At 36.6% G+C, this 7,298-nt stretch overlaps 1 pseudogene; it reads right to left on the bottom strand.

The window, feature by feature from the left end:
* Nucleotides 1-1,334: 1,334 nt before the first annotated feature.
* Nucleotides 1,335-2,707, bottom strand: LOC115514893 (annotated as a pseudogene).
* Between the last annotated feature and the right edge of the window lie 4,591 nt (nt 2,708-7,298).

Below are 7,298 nucleotides of genomic sequence, written 5' to 3'. Positions count from 1 at the left end.
AAAAGATATTTGCAAATGACATATCGGACAAAGGGCTAGTATCCAAAATCTATAAAGAGCTCACCAAACTCCACACCCGAAAAACAAATAACCCAGTGAAGAAACGGGCAGAAAACATGAATAGACACTTCTCTAAAGAAGACATCCGGATGGCCAACAGGCACATGAAAAGATGCTCAACGTCGTTCCTCATCAGGGAAATACAAATCAAAACCACACTCAGATATCACCTCACGCCAGTCAGAGTGGCCAAAATGAACAAATTAGGAGCCTATAGATGCTGGAGAGGATGTGGAGAAACGGGAACCCTCTTGCACTGTTGGTGGGAATGCAAATTGGTGCAGCCACTCTGGAAAACAGTGTGGCGGTTCCTCAGAAAATTAAAAATAGACCTACCCTATGACCCAGCAATAGCACTGCTAGGAATTTACCCAAAGGATACAGGAGTACTGATGCATAGGGGCACTTGTACCCCAATGTTTATAGCAGCACTCTCAACAATAGCCAAATTATGGAAAGAGCCTAAATGTCCATCAACTGATGAATGGAGAAAGAAATTGTGGTTTATATACACAATGGAGTACTATGTGGCAATGAGAAAGAATGAAATATGGCCCTTTGAAGCAACGTGGATGGAACTGGAGACTGTTATGCTGAGTGAAATAAGCCATACAGAGAAAGACAGATACCATATGGTTTCACTCTTATGTGGATCCTGAGAAACTTAACAGAAACCCATGGGGGAGGGGAAGGAAAAAAAAAGAGGTTAGGGTGGGAGAGAGCCAAAGCATAAGAGACTGTTAAAAACTGAGAACAAACTGAGGGTTGATGGGGGGTGGGAGGGAGGGGAGGGTGGGTGATGGATATTGAAGAGGGCACCTTTTGGGATGAGCAGTGGGTGTTGTAAGGAAACCAATTTGACAATAAATTTCATATATTGAAAAAAACCCAAAAAATAATACACAGGAAAAACAAAAACTCAATAGAAAATATTCCTGAGGAAATCCAGACATTCGATTTGGTAGGTAAAAACTTTATTTTCTTTTCATTTAGAATTATTTTATTAAATTATAAATGTACAACAGCCTCTCAACTGTACCCATTCACTTACAATGTTTTTTAAGGAAAAATGTTATGCCTTATTACACCATAATCCTAATAGCTTTTCAAAACCTTGAGAAAAATCTTTAAAAAGATTTTACATGTCATCTGAAACTGACAAATTTAACACTATCAAAAAAGAGTGTTTCTATACTCTTACAAAAACCACTAGAAAGAAATAATAATTATAAAGCTAAGAGACTGTCTCAAAGGAATATTTTTTTAAAGCAATTCTTCTTCCACAGTAGGGTAATGGTATTAAATAATTCAATCCATTCACAAAATGGCTCTCTGCATCTGCTCTGGTCTCTTCTGCCATATCACTGCATATTTATGCATGACTGAGATAAGAGTTTCCTTAACATTGTTATTTCAATAACCTGAAGCTGTTCTGTTAATTCTGAGAGCTTTCATTCTCTCCTATTTGTATAGTGAAGCCCATGGCAAATAGGAAGAAGCTGAATTTTGACTTCTTCCCCCATAACCCCCACTTCCTCCACTGCCTGTAGGACCAAAGTTGCCTCTAGGACCATAGTTGCCTCCACCATATGGCCTCACATGTTCCTGGTACCACCAAAGATTCCACTTTCATTGGACCATAGTTACAAGGTTACTAGGTATAATTTCCAAAACCATTGTAATTTCCACTTCCATAATTTCCTCCTCCACAGTTGTCTTAACCACCTCTATAGCCCCCATCATGGTTGCTACATCCAGGTCCCCCACCACCATATCTTCTTCTTCCTCATCCATAACCAGGGCTACCTCTAAAATTGCCACCTGTTGGTTCTCTTCCATACCCATTACAACCATCCCCAAATCCACAACCACTTCATATGCATCAGATCCTCCCCTAAAATTATTTCCTGGTCCTTGTCCAAAATTTCTACCACCCCAGGAGAATCTCCAAAACCAAAGTTTCCTCCTCTTCCACTTCTAGAACTTTGGCCTTCCTGCATTTCTTGTCTACACAAAACCTTTCTTACTTTTGCATTATGACCACTGATGGTATAATATTTCTATAACACATTCTTTTTTTTTAACGTTTATTTATTTTTGAGACAGAGGGAGACAGAGTGTAAGTGAGGGAGGGGCAGAGAAAGAGACACACACAGAATCTGAAACAGGCTTCAGGCTCTGAGCTGTCAGCACAGAGCCCGATGCAGGGCTCGAACCCACGAGCCATGAGATCATGACCTGAGCTGAAGTCGGATGCTTAACCAACTGAGCCACCCAGGCGCCCCTGCAACACAATCTTAGTCACAGGATCATGATCATCAAAAGTAACAAATCCAAAGCATCTTTTCTTTCAATACTGCCTACCAGTAATTATATCAATGGTATCAATCTTTCCATATTTCTTGAAGTAATCTCTAAGATGATATCCCTCACTGTCTTCATTAGTTCCACCAAAAAACAGCTTCTTTACAGTTACATGAGCCCCTGGTTTTCCAGTTTCCTCTTCTTTTGCAATGGCATATTTTGGCTCAACCACTCTCCCATCAATTGAATGAGGTCTTGTAGCCATGGCAGCATCAACCTCAGTCACAGATGAAAAAGTTACAAAACCAAATCCTCTTGATCTTTTGCTCACAGGATCACTCATGACCACACAATCTGTAAGTTTTCCCCATTGCTGGTAGTAGTTCTTCAAATTTTCTTCTGTGGTTTCAAAGCTTAAGCCACCAATAAAGGGTAGATAAAAACTCTAAAGTACAGCATGTCTATAGTGCTAAAGAAAATTATAAGAATGATGTCTCACTAATTTGAGAATATCAGTAAAGAGAAATTATGAAAAAGAAACAGAAATTCTGGAATAGTTGAAATAATTTACTAGAGAGACTCAACATCAGGTTTCGGAAGGTATAACACAATCAGTGAATTTAAAAGTGGGCCAGTTGAGATTAACCAGTCTGAAGAACAAAAAGAAAAAAAATAATAATCAACAGAGCCAAAGAGAAATGTCTGAAACCATCAAGTATATCAATAAATATAATGGGACTTCCAGAGTAGCGGAGAAAAGAAAGGAGTATAAATAATATTTGAAAGACTAGTGACCAAAACCATTCAAAATTTGATGAAAAATTTTAATCTACACATTCAAAAGGCTGAACAAACTCTAAATAGGATAAACTCATCATAAACTGCTGAAATTAAAAAAACAAACATAAAAATAATATAATGAATAATATAATATAATATAATAATGAAATGACTCACAATGGGGAAGTGATCATCTATAAAATTACCAGCTTATTTCTCATCAGAAGCTATGGAGGCCATAGGGTGCCTGGGTGGCTCAGTCGGTTAAGCATCTGACTTCCGCTAAGGTCATGATCTCACAGTTTGTGGGTTCAAGTCTCACATCAGGCTCTGTGCTGACAGTTCAAAGCCTGGAGCCTGCTTCAGATTCCGTATCTCCCTCTCTCTGTCCCTCCCCTGCTCCTGCTCTGTCTCTCAAAAATAAATAAATGTTAAAAAAAGTTTTAAAGAAAAAGAAGAAACTATGGAAGTCACAAGCAGTGGAATGACATACTTGAAGAGCTAAAAGCAAAAACTTTTCAAGCAAAAATTTTATATCCAGCAAAACTATTCTTCAAAAAATGAGAGACAAACCAAGACATATTCACATCTACAAAAACTGAGAGTGTTAGATGCTAATAGGTCTATCCCCTACACACAAAAATGCTAAAATGATAGGATACTAGACAGTGATTCAAATCTATATAAAGAAATAAATAACACTGGTAAAATTAACTACATAGGTAAATTTAAGACAAATATATATGTATTTTTGCTTATAATTCATTTTTCCTATCTGATTTAAAAAGCAGCTGCATAAAACAATAAATATAAATTAAATTGATGGGCATATAATGCATAAAGATATAATTTGCCATGATAACAGCATAAAAGGGGTGGAGGACCTCAATTTTTTTATACTATTGAGATCAAATTGCTGTTAATATAAATCAGACTTTTATAAGTTAACAGGTTAGTTGTAGTTCTCAGTGAAATAACTACCAACATAGGCTAAAATTATACAACATGATAACAACAACAAAAAAGAACTAAAATGGCACATTAGACAATATCATTTGTACACAAAGAAGGCATAAATAGAGGCATTGATGGGGAAAATAAGACACACAGAAGAAAAGGCAAAATTGCAGGTCTTTTTTATTAGTAATTACATAAAATGTAGATGATTATACTCTTCAATAAAAGGCAGACTGGCAGAAAGGATTTAAAAACATGTCGGGGCGCCTGGGTGGCTCAGTCGGTTAAGCGTCGGACTTCGGCTCAGGTCATGATCTCGAGGTCTGTGAGTTTGAGTCCCGCGTTGGGCTCTGTGCTGACAGCTCAGAGCCTGGAGCCTGTTTCAGATTCTGTGTCTCCCTTTCTCTCTGGCGCTTCCCATTCATGCTCTGTCTCTCTCTGTCTCAAAAATAAAAAAATAAACGTTAAAAAAAATTTAAAAAAAACATGATATAATTACATATTTTCAATAAAAGACTCACTTTATATTCAAGGACATAAATAGATTGAAAATAAAAGACCATGTGAACAATAAATGAAGGAGAGCTAGAGTGGTGATACTAATATCACAGTTTAATATACCTTAAGGCAAACATTGTTACAAGAGATAAAGAAAAACATTATATAATGAAAGAGCATCAGTCCATAAATAAGATATAGCAATTATAAACATATATGTACCTAACAATTGAGCCCCAAAATACACAAAGGAGAAACCGACAGGATCAAGGGGAGAAATTGTTCAACAATAATAATTGGAGATTTCCATGTTCCACTTTCAATAGATAGATAAAACAACTAGTTTAATTATAATACGGAAATAGAAGACTTTATAAACCAACTGGACATAATAGACATCTATAGAACACCCCACCCGACAACAGCAGAATACACATTTACAAGATAGAAAATATGTTAGAAACAGTCTTAATAAATGTAAAAAATTAAAGTCGTAAAAATATGTTCTTTTTTGCAATGAAATTAAATTAAAAATAAGTATCAAAATAAAATTCAGGAAACTTACAAATATGTGGGAATTAAACAACACACTCATAAAGAACCCATGAATCAAAGTCACAAGAAGTTAGGAAATACTTTGATATGAACAAAAATTAAAATGAAAAACACCAAAACTTAAGGTATGTAGTGAAAACAGAGCCAAGAGAGAAATTTATAGCTATAAACAGCTACATTAAAAAGGAAAAAAAATAAGATCTCAAACCAATACCCTAAAATTCTACCTTAAGAAACTGGGAAATAAAAGAACATACTAAGAGCAAACAGAAAGAAGGAAATAATAAATATTAGAGTGAAGAGACAACAGAAGAATAGAAAAACAATAGAGAAAATAATGAAACCAGAAGCTGGTTTTCTGAAGATCAGCAGAAGTGATAAACATTTGGCAAAAAATAGATGACCCAAAACACTAAAATCAGGAAAGAAGGAGGAGACATTACTATAAGCCTTACAGAACAGGAACGATTATAAAGGAATACTATGAACAAATGCTGATAAACTAGATCAGATAAACTAAATGAAATGAATTCTTAGAAACAAACTACTAAAGTGACTCCAGAAGAAATGGAAAATATGGATATGCCTATAATAATAGATCAAGTTCATATTTAAAATTTTTTTTCAACATTTTTTATTTATTTTTGGGACAGAGAGAGACAGAGCATGAATGGGGGAGGGGCAGAGAGAGAGGGAGACACAGAATCGGAAACAGGCTCCAGGCTCTGAGCCATCAGCCCAGAGCCTGACGCGGGGCTCGAACTCACGGACCGCGAGATTGTGACCTGGCTGAAGTCGGACGCTTAACTGACTGTGCCACCCAGGCGCCCCTCAAGTTCATATTTAAAAAACTATCAAAGAAAAAAAAAAGCCCAGCCTAGATGATTTCACTAGTGAATTCGACCAAAGTTTTGAAGAAACATCAACACCAATCTTTCTCAAACTCTTCCAAAAAACAGAAAAGGTGGGAACACTTTTTATTCAATCTATGAAGCCAGATTACCCTGATCTCAAAGCCAGAGAAAGGCATTACAGGAAACAAAAACTATAGACCAGTAGCTGTTATGAATATAGATGCAAAAATCCTCAACAAAATATTAGCAAACTGACTCCAGCAGCATATTAAAAGGATTACACATGATAACAAAGTGGGATTTACCCTAGAAATGCAGAGTTGGCTCAGCATACAAAAACCAATCAATATAATACACCATATTTAATAGAATGAGAAAAAACACATTACCATCTCAATGGATGTAAAAATTTTTTTTACAAAATCCAATGTCTTTTCCTAATTAAAACAGACAAAATAAAACACTTAATACACTAGAAATAGAAGGGAATGTTTTCAAACTAATGAAGGCCATTTATAAAATAACATCATATTAAATGATGAAAGTCTTGGGGCACCTGGGTGGCTCAGTTAAGCATCCCACTTCGGCTCAGGTAATGATCTCACCGTTTGTGAGTTCGAGCCCTGCATGGGGTTCTGTGCTGATAGCTCAGAGCCTGGAGCCTGCTTCAGATTCTGTCTCTCTTTCTCTCTGCCCCTCCCCTGCTCATGCTCTGTCTCTGTCTCTCTCAAAAACAAATAACATTTAAAAAAATGATGAAAGTCTCAAATCTTTCCTCTAAGGAACAAAAAGGATATCCACCCTTAACACGTCTATTCAACAATGCACTGGAGATCTAGACAGAGGCAAGATAAATTGTGCATGTATTCGAGTAAGTGAACAATCACAACGAAAATATGTTTTATGATTATATAAGGTCCAGAGTCCAGGGTGTCCTGGCTTCTGGAATAAGTTCATACTCCACCTAACTACAGAACTCAGGAACAGCATACCTTTATGTGACTGACACTTCTGTCTGACCCAGGATATTGCCCTGGGTGGCATAATCTCTCATCCCTGTGCTTGTATAAGGAACACAAAGACATTTCAGAATCCTGCCAACGCAGCTCAGAACAGAGTTGGGAATTTCTTTTAGGCCACGAGTGACGGACCTGAAAAGAACTCCTTCCTAAGATGGTGACTCAGCAAACTGGTCTAGATACAAATTCACTTATGAATAATGAGACACATAAAAGTAAGTTTTACTGCTGTTCCTGCTATTATTGTGTGTGTGTGTGTGTGTGTGTGTGT

Source organism: Lynx canadensis, chromosome B2, assembly GCF_007474595.2.
Source record: "Lynx canadensis isolate LIC74 chromosome B2, mLynCan4.pri.v2, whole genome shotgun sequence".
Lineage (NCBI taxonomy): Eukaryota > Metazoa > Chordata > Mammalia > Carnivora > Felidae > Lynx > Lynx canadensis.
The sequence above is the reverse complement of the archived record's forward strand: the minus strand, read 5'-3'. Positions and strand labels throughout refer to the sequence as shown.